Below are 12,294 nucleotides of genomic sequence, written 5' to 3' on the forward strand. Positions count from 1 at the left end.
ACCTAGTCTTCCTTGCACAGAACTGAATATAACCTCACCAAACTAAAGTCCCGTTTGTCCTTTACCCCCCCCCCCCCCCGCGCATCCCTTTACCCCCCACCCCGCGCATCCCTGTCCCCCTCCCCATCTCCCTCTGGTTGTCTCCCACCCCCACGCTGACCCCCTTGCCCTCCGTTAATCACCCAGGCACTACGCCCTGTCCCCGCCGTCCGCGGGCTGGTTCCCCGCCCAGGCCCGGCCTCTCGCACGTCTCTGCGTCCCAGCGTGAGGCCGGTGCGGAGGGGAGAAACGGATGGCTCCGCGGCCGCTGACGCTTCCCCGGGTCCTCCGAGCGTCCTCTTCCGCGCTGCTACCCAGACACTGGGCGGAAGAAGGCCGGGAGAGTGACAGGCAGAGGCGCTCGGTGGGCGGGCTTTGTGCAGAGGCGGGACCTGAGCGAGGGGGCGGAGCCTGTTCGTCTTTCCACCCGCACCACCTCCCCTCCACTGAGAGCTTCCACCGCTCCCTTGGCTGTCAGGCGCGGTGGCCAAGTGGTAAGGCGTCGGTCTCGTAAACCGAAGATCGCGGGTTCGAACCCCGTCCGTGCCTGTCTTTGGCGGTAGATGGCTTGTTACTGATGCTCCCGAGTTTTCGTTCTGCGCGTGCTTTTTTTTTTCATTCTCGAGTCTTCCAGGCCCTCCTTTATCTTGCTTGGCCAACGGAACAGTTTCCCCAGGCTCGCTCGCACGGGGACGGAAGCTGTACTTACTACCCTTCAGCTCTGGTCTAGATCGCTAGCTGGGAGGCGCGCTTTTTTTCTGAGCGTTCCTTCCCTACCACGTTCCTGTTCCTCGGGGCGCACACTCTTTTCTCGGCCCTGACTTTCTGTATCTGGCCCCAGATAGTCCTGACACTCTCAAGTCGTCTATCTGTAAGGTAAACAGCCTGATTTCACGTGACGGGCATCCAGCGCTTCAGAGTCCTGGTCCCGGTTTGTTTGTTTGTTTGTTTGTTTGGTTTGGTTTGGTTTGGTTTTTCCGAGGCAGGGTCTCTCTGTGTAGCCTTGGCTGTCCTGGACTCACTTTGTAGACCAGGCTGGCCTCGAACTCACAGCGATCCGCCTGCCTCTCCTGTGTGTTGCTGGGATTAATGAAGTGTGCCACCACAATCAGCTAGCTTCTCTATTTGAAACTACGCCAAGAGGTAGCAATTTTTCCCGGTTGTTTCTGTTTTGGAGATAGTGTCTAACTATATAGCAGTGTAATTCTAACTAGCCTGGGACTGCCTATGTAGATCAGGCTGGCCTTGAACTGTCTACCCACTCCTGCCTCCCAAGTGCAGGATTAGATTACAGACGTGGGTTACTATGCAGGGCCCTGTGACTTCCAATTGTATTCTTAGTTCAGCTGTTCGCTTGGTAGTGAGCATACCACTCTGGTTTCATGAATAGAGCGCCGCCATTTTATTTCTATCCCATGCTTCTCTTCAGTGGTTCCTCCCTCCCCCTCTCACCCCTCCCCAGCCCTCCCAACTAAACGCACACTTCTCTCCTCACGTCTTGTTGCTTAGTTGACCATGGGGTGAACTGAGATCCTCATACATGAAAGAGAAACGTTTGGCTTTGGAAGGTGTCGACGTCATCATGAAATTGGCACTAAATACCAAGGGGCTTTGTTTCTGACAGCACTGCGGTGGGCTAGACTTCAGGGACAGGATGAGGAGAAATCCTACTCTTGGGTAGAGCCTTGACTCCTGCCCCTCCCTCTGGATTCCTAGTGAGAAGACACTCCTAGCCTGGAATCCTCTTTTTTCTTTCTTTCTTTTTTTTTCTTTTTTCTTTTTCTTTTTTTTTTTCTTCCTGAGACAGGGTTTCTCTGTGTAGCCTTGGCTGTCCTGGACTCACTTTGTAGACCAGGCTGGCCTCGAACTCACAGTGATCTGCCTGCCTCTGCCTCCCAAGTTCTGGGATTAAAGGCGTGCGCCACCACACCCGGCTCCTTCTTTTCTATAGTAGCTGAAACAGAGAATTCTGCACCCACAGAAACGAGGGATGAGACAAGTCACCATCAATAGAAGAGGTGCAAGGTACAGAAAATGTCAACGTACAGATGACATTTGGGAAGCATGCACCTCCCAAAGGTGAAAGACCAGGGGCAGCAGTCAAGCATGGACCCCAGGCCAACGTCTGTGAGGTCAGAGAAGAGCTGAAGCAAGGAAGACAACAGAGAATTCTTGCAATTGCCCTGAAAGCTAGTTGCGTCTAGATTGGCAGGGGGTGGAGGGTGGGGAGTGGGGGAGGGGTGGGGGAGGGTGGGTACCAGAGGCCTCACAGGCCAGGGCAGGGACAGAGAGGGGACAGCTTTGCTGAGTATGTAGCCCATCCTCCATGAGTCCTTACAGGCCTCTGGGCTCCATTACTTCAGTGGCTAAATTAAAGCTAATAAACGCTTCCCGTGGCTGTGGAGAGGGCTCGGATGGCTGAGTGCTTGCCTAGAATGCACAAAGCCCTGGATTTGACCCCTATCACCCCATAAACCCAGCATGATGGTGCAGGCCTGTAATCCTAGCCCTGTGGAGGCAGGGGCAGGAATATCCTAAATCCTGGGTCATTCTTAACTACATAGGAAGCTTGAGACCAGCCAGAGCTCTCAATTTGTAGACGAGGCTGGACTTGATCTCACAGAGATCCACCTGCCTCTACTTCCCAGATGCTACGATTAAAGGCGTGCGCCTTTCCAAATGCTTTTATGTCTGAGATTCTTAGTTCCCACATCAGAACTAGAGCCAAGCCAGGGACCTCAAGCACACCACAGCCTTTTTATTACTGCCCCCTATACCACCAGGTTTAGCTATTGTGAGCTCATTGTAAGAACTATTCGGGGCTGGAGAGATGGCTCAGAGGTTAAGAGTGCTGGCTGCTCTTCCAGAGGTCCTGAGTTCAATTCCCAGCAACCACATGGTGGCTCACAACCATCTATAATGTGATCTAATGCCCTCTTCTGTCATGCAGACAGAACACTGTCTACATAATAAATAAATAAATCTTAAAAAAAAAAAAAAAAAAGAACTATTCGACATTCCCTAGCCCCATTCAGTCAAAATTCTCCTTGATGGCAGGACCAGAGCTGCAGGCTCTAGTCTCTCTCACTCCCGTGATCCCCTGGCCCAGTACTCTCTCTGACACACCCAGGATCTAGAACAAACCACATAGTATTTGTAGTGAAGTGTGAGAGCCACAGCACAGCCATAATGGTTTGTGGGCAACTTGACCTCCAGGAGATTTAAAGCAGTACAATTTACTGGCAGGCCTTTTTCTTCCTGTGAGAGAATACTATTTAACTAAAAATCAGAATTTAGCATCTGTGCTTTTTATGCCTCCTGCTGTGAATTTTACTCCAATATCCTGCCTCTGGAGATACATATTCTCAAATATTTTATTGTACAAAGAAATCCAGATTCCCAAACTACTCAAATCAGGTAAATGTGTTGAGTTTTAAGGGGTCCCAGCAGATACCCCAGAAGCCTCTTTTATGAGCCCCCATTCCAGTCACCACCACACAAACATAAGTAGCCATTTTTCTCTGCCTCTGTAATCACTCAACTTTGTTGAGGGGATCTAACTCTGGCTCTGAGAGTGCTGTGTGCTTGGTGGGAGTGCTGTGTGCTTGGTGGGAGTGCTGTGTGCTCGGTGGGAGTGCTGTGTGCTTGGTGAGAGTGCTGTGTGCTCAGTGGGAGTGCTGTGTGCTCGGTGGGAGTGCTGTGTGCTTGGTGAGAGTGCTGTGTGCTCAGTGGGAGTGCTGTGTGCTCAGTGGGAGTGCTGTGTGCTCGGTGGGAGTGCTGTGTGCTTGGTGAGAGTGCTGTGTGCTCAGTGGGAGTGCTGTGTGCTCAGTGGGAGTGCTGTGTGCTCGGTGGGAGTGCTGTGTGCTCGGTGAGAGTGCTGTGTGCTCAGTGGGAGTGCTGTGTGCTCAGTGGGAGTGCTGTGTGCTCAGTGGGAGTGCTGTGTGCTTGGTGAGAGTGCTGTGTGCTCAGTGGGAGTGCTGTGTGCTCAGTGGGAGTGCTGTGTGCTCAGTGGGAGTGCTGTGTGCTCAGTGGGAGTGCTGTGTGTTCAGTGGGAGTACTGTGTGCTCGGTGGGGGTGCTGTGTGCTCGGTGAGAGTACTGTGTGCTCAGTGGGAGTGCTGTGTGCTCAGTGGGAGTGCTGTGTGCTCGGTGGGAGTGCTATGTGCTTGGTGAGAGTGCTGTGTGCTCAGTGAGAGTGCTGTGTGCTCAGTGGGAGTGCTGTGTGCTCAGTGGGAGTGCTGTCTTCCTTTGCATCAGTTTGCCTGTTTTAAAATGGATGTGCCTTTCAAGCATCTGTCAAGCAGTGGGACTTTTCTCCTCACTCCCTCAGTTTCTAGTCACAGGTGTGTGCTACCATGCTTGTCTTCCTTCTGTCCAGCTCCGGTGCTCAAACACCATGATGTAACATTTGTGTAAGCGGGCAGAGGCACTTTTCTTCCACTGTTTGTACCACCCTCACAACCTACATGACAAACATATATTTTAATAAAGATATAAGTAGTTATTCTTTTCTTTCTTTCTTTCTTTCTTTTTTTTCTTTTTTTTTTTTTTTTTTTTTTTGAGACAGGGTCTCTCTGTGTAACGTTGGCTGCCCTGGGCTTGCTTTGTAAGACCAGGTTATAAGACCAGGCTGGCCTCGAACTCATAGAGATCCGCCTGCCTCTGCCTCTGCCTCCTGAGTACTGGGATTACAGGCGGTGCACCACTACACTCGGCAAGTAATTATTCTTTATAGATGGTTATGGCAACAGACTCTGAAGGTCCAAGGCAATCCCTGGGGACAAAGGTAACCTAAAGCCACCAGCCAATCAGGCCATTTCACAGCCATGGAAATGTCAGGAAAACAGCATTGTTTCAAGGTTGCCCAAAGTCGTGTGTGTGTGTGTGTGTGTGTGTGTGTGTGTGTCTGTCTCTCTCTGTCTCTCTGTCTCTCTGTGTGTGTGTGTGAGAGACAGAGAGAGAGAGAGAGAGAGAGACAGAGACAGAGACAGAGACTCGTGTATAACAGGCTAGCCTCGAACCTATGGATGACCTTGAACTTGTGACTCTCCTATCTCCACTTCCCAAGTACTGGGATGATGTGTGTATTTAACAGCAGCACACCTGGTTTTATAAGGGGCTGGAGATCAACCCTAGAGCTTTGAGCATGTTTGGCGAGCTCTCTACACCAGGCCTTCATCTCCAGTCCCCAGATTTAGCCTTCCACAAGATGAGCAAAAAACATCTTAGAACAGCTTTCCCTCCCTCCTGGTACCTGACTCCCGCATCCACCCCTTTCCTAGCTGTGGACTGAGCAGGCACTGTACTTGTCTGAGAGACAGCTCTATTCAACAGGAAAGCTAGGTAGTTACCAAAATCACCAGACGCAGACACAATATCCAAGGAGGAGACACACAGAGACACTGGCAAAGGCGGCATTCCCCAGAGGCCCAGACCCAGCTCTTGTTCTGCTTGGGAAGGGTGGGAGGCAGGTGTGGACAAAGGCTCTCCCACAGAGATCACTGGATGCGAGCTCTGATAGAGGGTAGCCTTGTGGACAGTTGTATAGCCTTCCAAAAAAAGCAACAGGTCACAGAGACCTACACCATCTACACACCTACGCACACACGCACACACGCAGTTAGGAGTTAATAAAGGCAAGAATCAGCCAGGCCTCCAAAGGGGTCTAGTGGCACAGGCTTGCAATCCCAATTGCTCAGGAAGGTGAAACAGGAAGATCAAAGGTTCGAGAGTAGCCTACAAGAAAACGCTCAAGGCCAGCCTGTGCAATTTACTAAAACCTTATCTTAAAAAAAAAAGCCTTAAGTGCCAAAGATACAGCTCAGTGCTAGAGCACTTGTTTATCATGAGAGAGTCCCCTTGAGAGTCCTAGTACCATTAAAAAAAAAAAAAAAAAAAAATCTGTCTTAAATCTTAAATGGCCAGAGCAAAGAAGAAACTTTTAGAACTCTGGCCATAGCCTTGGCCCTCAACCAAGGACTCTGGGACCTTTCAAAGTCACCCAGAGACTCCCCAGTGGGATGACTGAATCCCAGGTCAGCAGCAATTCTGTGTGGGTGAAGGTCAGCAAACCAAGTAGCTAATGACCCTTCCCTTCCCATAGCTGGGTCCAGTCAAGGGCAGTGGGGGTGGATGGGTGGTGGGTGCTCACGGAGGGAAGTGCTTCTCAACTTGCCAAGGAGGAAACTGATGTCCACAGGGAGGAAATTACACGCAAAGACTTCGTGGGCAGCGGGGACCCGAAACAGGTTCCATATGTCGCCAAAATTAGCAATCTCAGTGAGATTTCCTACAGAAAAGAGTTCATTCCTGGCTTTGAGGTTTCTCCCTCATAAAACTATCTGGGTCACTAGATGATAACATCAAGGTAAATTGCTACATGTGAGGGGAGAAGAAAAAGAGCCCCCCGCCCCCCGTGCTGTTCATGGTCACAGGCTTTCTCTGGACACCAGGTGACAGCAATACCTAAAACAATTAGATTTAAGATGATTCACTTTTCCCAAACACCATCTCCCACGTGATCATGTGCCTTGGAAGAGGTGCTGGGGTGTCAGGAGCCCTTGCAAAGATGGAGCCAGCAGACTGTGACCTTGGGAGGAGTCTCTACCTTCTCTGGGTCCTTTCTGGCCCTGGGAGGCAGGACCAGTCCCACTGCCTGGTTCCTGTGCTTAACTTTCCTACAGGGCCACTCTAAGAAGCAGTGGACCTGACTTGTCTGTTTATGGAGTAGCTGGCGATGGAGAGGAGGCGCTTAAAGCCCTAGTTACTGGTACCCGGGCGGCGTGGGGACGCTCGCCTCCAGCACTCGGGATGCAGAGGCAGGCGGATTGCTGTGAGTTCGAGGCCAGCTTGGTCTACAAAGCGAGTCCAGAACAAGCCAAGGTTCTCTCTCTCTCTCTCAAAAAAAAAAAAAAAAAAAAAAAAAAAAAAAAAAAAGAAGCCCCAGTTACTGTCCTACTCTTGCGTAATGTGGCCTTGCAACCTGCCTGTGGCTACCCAAAATTTGCAGACTTTCCTTTCTTGTCTAGCTGTGATTTCATTGATGGGATTAGGCAGTCTTCTTTACCCCCCCCCCCCCCGCCTCCCCTCCCCCTTCCCCGCCGCCTCAACCATGTCTTTTGATGTGGTCATGGGTAGCAGGGTGATTTCAGGCCCACGAAGCAAATTTTAATCTCTGGAGGGCTTCTCCAGGATCAGTGCCAGGGTAAATCCGTTACATCTCTGCTCTTTTATCCCCCCAGGACACTGGCTCCTCTAGGCTCCGGAGTCTCACAAACCCCAAGGGCTTGTCAGAGAGCAATAAAAGGGAGTCCCCCCCCCCCCCAGCCCAGGCAGCATCACTAGCCATGCCAGGGTATCTTCCCTTCTGCCCCTCTAATCCGGGGGGCTCCGAAATAATGGGGATTACAGAAGCCTGAAGCCTGTCCCTTTAGGGCACAGAGCCTTCTGCCCTCAAACCCTTCCAGAGCTGTCGTGTCTGCCCCTGCTCTTCTGTTTGTCCTAAGCGGGGAATCTCGGTGCAGAGAAAGTTCTAGGCATGCATTGGGGAGAAGAGCCAGGAAGCAGAGATAAGAATGTAGCGGAAGTGTCAGGTTATTTTAAATTAAATGACTCCAAGCTTACACCTGAAGGCCGTTAGGGAACTCAGGCCTTCTCTATGACCCCTGGAATCAATCTTCTGCTGACTTGTTTTGGTATAAGCCTGCGGATGGTCCACACCAGCCACGGATAAACATCCAATTAACCCCGGTGTGGACCATAAGCCCCAGATAAACATCCAATTAACCCTTCGTGCGCTAGCAAAGGGGACAGAGAAATAGGTAGCTGGTCAGGTCTCCACCTCTCAAGTTTTGGGAAATGCCCCCATCTGTATCGCAGCTTCTCTGTCCCACCCTTAAAGGAACCCACTTTTTCCAAGAGTTTCTCTCCCCGGGAACTACACCGGGTACTTTAAATGTGTCATCTCCTGGGTTTTCCACGAAGCCCTCAAGGGCAGGCCCAGCCTAGGTTGCGGGTGGGGAGGTCGAGGCCCGTAGCAGGGCGGCCGGCAGGGGGCTCCCGGCGCCGGTCTTCGCTGGAGGAAGCGCCAGCTGCGGACCGGACCGACCAGAGGAAAAGGGAAAATTACCGAGGCTTGGGGGGAAAACGGGAAGGACTGCGTGACTGGGTGGAAGGCACTCGAGACTGTCGAGTCCCGCTGCCCAGATCCGCCGCCCCGGGCGACTCTGGAGATAGACACCCCACCCGACACCCCGCAGGGTCTTCCCTCCTGGTCTGTGGCGGGAGCTGGCGTCTCGGACGGGGGGGGGGGGGGGGGCGGTGCCGGCGAGGGGCGGGCGGAGGGCGGGCCGGGGCGGAGCGCCGTCCGCTGGGCTCGAGGAGGCTGCGCTGGGCGGGCGGCGCTGGTGTCGGTCCTCTGGGAGCCGCGGGGCGCACGGCTCTCCTGATGTGTCACCAGCACGTGGAGCCAGGTCGTGCCGAGAGAGCAGGCTGGAGGAACCCCGCAACTTTCGAGGGGCCCTGCCGCAGCGCATACATCCTCTCCGGCGCGTCCCCAGGTCGGAGAGCACGTCTGGAGAGGCCGCGGACCCCGGCCGGGCGCGCACGGAGCTGCGAGGATACCGGGTCACGCGGGCCGGGCTGCGGCCGCGGTGCGGGACGAAGCGGCCTGGGTCGCTGCGGTTCGGTCGGTCCCGCCTCGCTGGGTGAGCACAGGTAACCGAGCGGCGCACAGCTGGGCCTCGCGGGCACGGCGTGCGGGCGCTGGGAACTTTCTCGGCTTGCAGCCCTTGAACTCGGGTGGATATGGAGCCCGGGGCGGCCGGGCACGCACACCTCTCGCGTCCCCAGCACTGTCTTTGGCGCCTCGTGCGCCGCGTGTCTGGTAACCCTTCGAGGGTTGGTTTCGGAGCCTGAGGGCCGAGGCTGGGAGGGGCAGGTGGCTTCGTGACGAAACTGTCCCCAAGCCGCCTCAGTGCCAAGAAGCGGGCGGTGGGACTCAGCCCTGGGCAGCCCGTCGGGGGAGCACGGCACCCCGAACTCCAAGACGGAAAGGGAGCTGAGAGCTGGGTCTTTGCGGGCAAGATGAGGTTGTCAGTTCAACTGGCCTACAAAGTCCCAGTTCTCGGTCCCCAGGACCGGCGGTGTTTTCTCCACACTCCTCGGCTCGCTCCTTTCTTGGTCCTCGTGCGCTCCGGCTGGGCCTGCGGGGTGTCAGTACGGTTTGGGGACGTCTCTGTTCTTCAGCAAAGAAATCTCAACGTACTTGAGAGTGTGAGTCGGCATCCTCCTGGAAGATTTGGGACCTCGTTTGGGTGACCTGGGGTCGGGGAGGAGTGGGGAGAAAGGACGTTTTCCTTTTGGGCAAGCCTGTCTTGCTGTGTGGCGCCAACCTTGAGCTTGTGGGTGGGGGAAGATATAGCCTGATTTCTGGCCTTGCTCCTGGGGAGGCGGAGGGGCTGCGTTCGGAGCTCCTGACTCCCACTCTACGTCTTAAATGCAGTCTGTGGCTAGTTCTCTGACCAGTCTTTACTCTCTTTCATATGTAACTCAATGTAACTTGACTGACCTCTGTCAAGTTTCTCTCTCTCTCTCTTTCTCTCTCTCTCTCTCCTGAAATCTCAAGTCCCTGAACTTGGCCCCTTATGTCATTTTGTGTTGTGTGGCTGTCTCGGCAGCCTTGAAAAAACTCTTAGGAGACTTGAACTGTGTGTATAAAGGGCAAGTTGGCCAAATAGGGCACCACTGGCCCCCTTCTTCCTGACATTGGAACACGAGAGAGGTTTCTAGAAGCTTGGAGGCTGGAGAAGGTGAAACCAGGCTGGCCCAGCTCTTGGGCAGTTGTACAAAGGCCGTATACAAGGTATTTTTTTCCACATGCTTTGGGCCACGTGCAAAGTAGTCCCTGTACAAATCATACCGGCCTACTGTCCCTGTCCCTCAGCCGCATGTAGCAGCGGGAACGGGAGGGAGCCAGGTGTGGGGAGAAGTCTCAGAAATGTGGGGCTGGGCCGGTGAGCCTCAGCAAGGATCATAGCGTGAGTTTTGGTGAGTTTTGTCCGTGTAAGCTTTGTCCCACTGGCTCCAGTTGGTGGAATGTGCTTTTGTCTGAAGAATGGAAGAAAAAGTTTCTTGACCATGGCGTAAATTTCCTTGCAGCTTGACAAATCCCATTTTGAGACAAAATTGTTTAAGGAGTGGAACTGGTGGGCACTTTAACTGGAGGCCTTGTTCCTAATTAAGAAAAATGCTTTCTTTTGGGGGTGCAGAATTAGGCTGGAAAAACAAGTTATCCTGTTAATCCGGCCCCCAGCATCACTACCAAAAAGTAAACGAAGTGGAAATGTCCATAGTATTTTGTGGTCATAAACCATGTACCGAAGTGAGCTGGAACCATGAGATGCAGAAACGCTTTCTGAACTGGCTCCTTGGCACCCACCCTGGAGGGGCCAAACTTTGGAATGTGGGACCCCCAGCATCGGGGGACCTCCAGTTCCCTGGATTTTTGGGTTTCCCTCCCCTCTCTCTTGACTGAAGGAGGCATTGGAGTGGGGCTAGCCTGCCCTCCAGTAAACTGATTTCTGCTTTGATTTAAGCAAACGTATCTAGCAAAAGCAAGTGTTTCGGCTGAGGGCTTTGCAGCTCTGCCGTGTCTCCTGGCGGACACCTCCTTCCTGGCCCCAGCACCACACCCTCTTCCATCCCTGGAAGATGGGTACCTCAAGGATTCTCAAGAGGAAGTGACTGGATGGCCAGGCTTGTTTGTGCTGGAACCTTCCTCAGGAAGCAGCTAAATGCAAGGTGGAAAGCTGATGGGAGGAGGAGGATTTTAGTCAGACCTCCAGGGAGATCCATGTGGGATTCAGGTATTGCTTGCTGAGAGGAAACTTTTATTCCCTCAACTCTTAAGTAAATTGCAACTCTGTGAATAATTAACCTTGCCCTCCTAGGTTGTTTGTTTTTTTTTTTTTTTTTTTTTTTTTAATAAAATCTCAACGTATTAAAGATTAAAGACCAAAATTTTGCCTAGCAGGATAGGAATGGTAAAAAGAGAATATGGAGAAGCTAGTTCCCTGGTCTCTACCTTCAAGTCCTGGCAAGGTTGAAAGCTTTTTTATTTATTTTATTTATTTGATGTGTATAGGTGTTTTGTCTGTATGCCTGCCTGGTGCCCAAGGAGGCCAGGGAAGGTGTGTCAGGAGTTAGAGATGGTTGGTTGTGAGCTGTGTGATGCAGGGAGGAGCAGCCAGTGCTCACAACTGCTGAGCCGCACCTCCAGCCCTACTGGAGGTATCACACTTAGAAAGGCTTCCCGTGTCCTGCTGGGTTTCTTCAAGGCCTCTTTGTCCAAAGTTAAACTGTCTGGATTCTCCAGGATAGTGACAGTCTCCCCACACCCTGCACCCCCTTTTATCTAGCAACGGCTTGGCCCTCCCTGATGGGGTTGCTTCCCCTTTCAGACTGCTCGGCTGCCCTCTGGAAGGCTGGTAAATATTTGGCTAGTGTCAGGACTTCTGCACAGTAGCATGGCGCTTCTAATCTGTGATAAGGCCCTGAAAGAGAGTTGTAGCGGGGGTGGGGGGGGGTGGGGGGTAGAGGATCAGTTTAATTTCCAAAGGCCACCAAGGTGGGTTTGGGGTGTATGGGGAGTCGAGTTCTGATCCCTCTGTAGGCAGGGTGGCCTTGGCTAAGTGACTTGACTGAACCCCAATTTCTCCTCTGTGAATCAAGGGTTAGGATTCGTAACTTGGGAGGGTGTGGCAAGAGTTCTATTTAAAAATGTGTATAGTGCCTGACACAACCTGGCAGTTCTCCCATGAGTGGTCCATACACACACACACACACACACACACACACACACACACACACACACACACACACTCACACTGGAAGATTGGGCATATTCATGGTGGTATGGCTATATGGCCCATTTGTGGCTTTTTGTTTTGTGTTGTTGTTGTTTTTTGAGACAGGGTCTCTCTGGGTAGCCCTGGCTGTCCTGAACTTGCTTTGTAGACCAGACTGGCCTCGAACTCACAGCAATCCACCTGCCTCTGCCTCTTGAGTGCTGCGATTAAAGGCATGTGCCACCATGCCCTGCTCTCCCACTTGTGTTTTAACCTCCCTGTTTGTATCTGTTGGTTGAGAAGGGTGCAGTGTGACTGAGACTCTGGGCTTTTGGGTCTGGCAGGTTCTCATATTGACTGTAGTTTGCTGACATATGTGGGACTTGGGGAAATACACAAGGGACTTACTG

At 52.6% G+C, this 12,294-nt stretch overlaps 1 non-coding gene across 1 annotated transcript; it reads left to right on the top strand.

Moving 5' to 3' along the window:
- The first annotated feature begins 516 nt into the window (after positions 1 to 516).
- Positions 517 to 588, top strand: Trnat-cgu (transfer RNA threonine (anticodon CGU)). The gene has a single exon. It is a non-coding gene; the product is annotated as a tRNA-Thr (tRNA).
- Positions 589 to 12,294: the final 11,706 nt, after the last annotated feature.

This window comes from Acomys russatus, chromosome 16 (assembly GCF_903995435.1).
Source record: "Acomys russatus chromosome 16, mAcoRus1.1, whole genome shotgun sequence".
Lineage (NCBI taxonomy): Eukaryota > Metazoa > Chordata > Mammalia > Rodentia > Muridae > Acomys > Acomys russatus.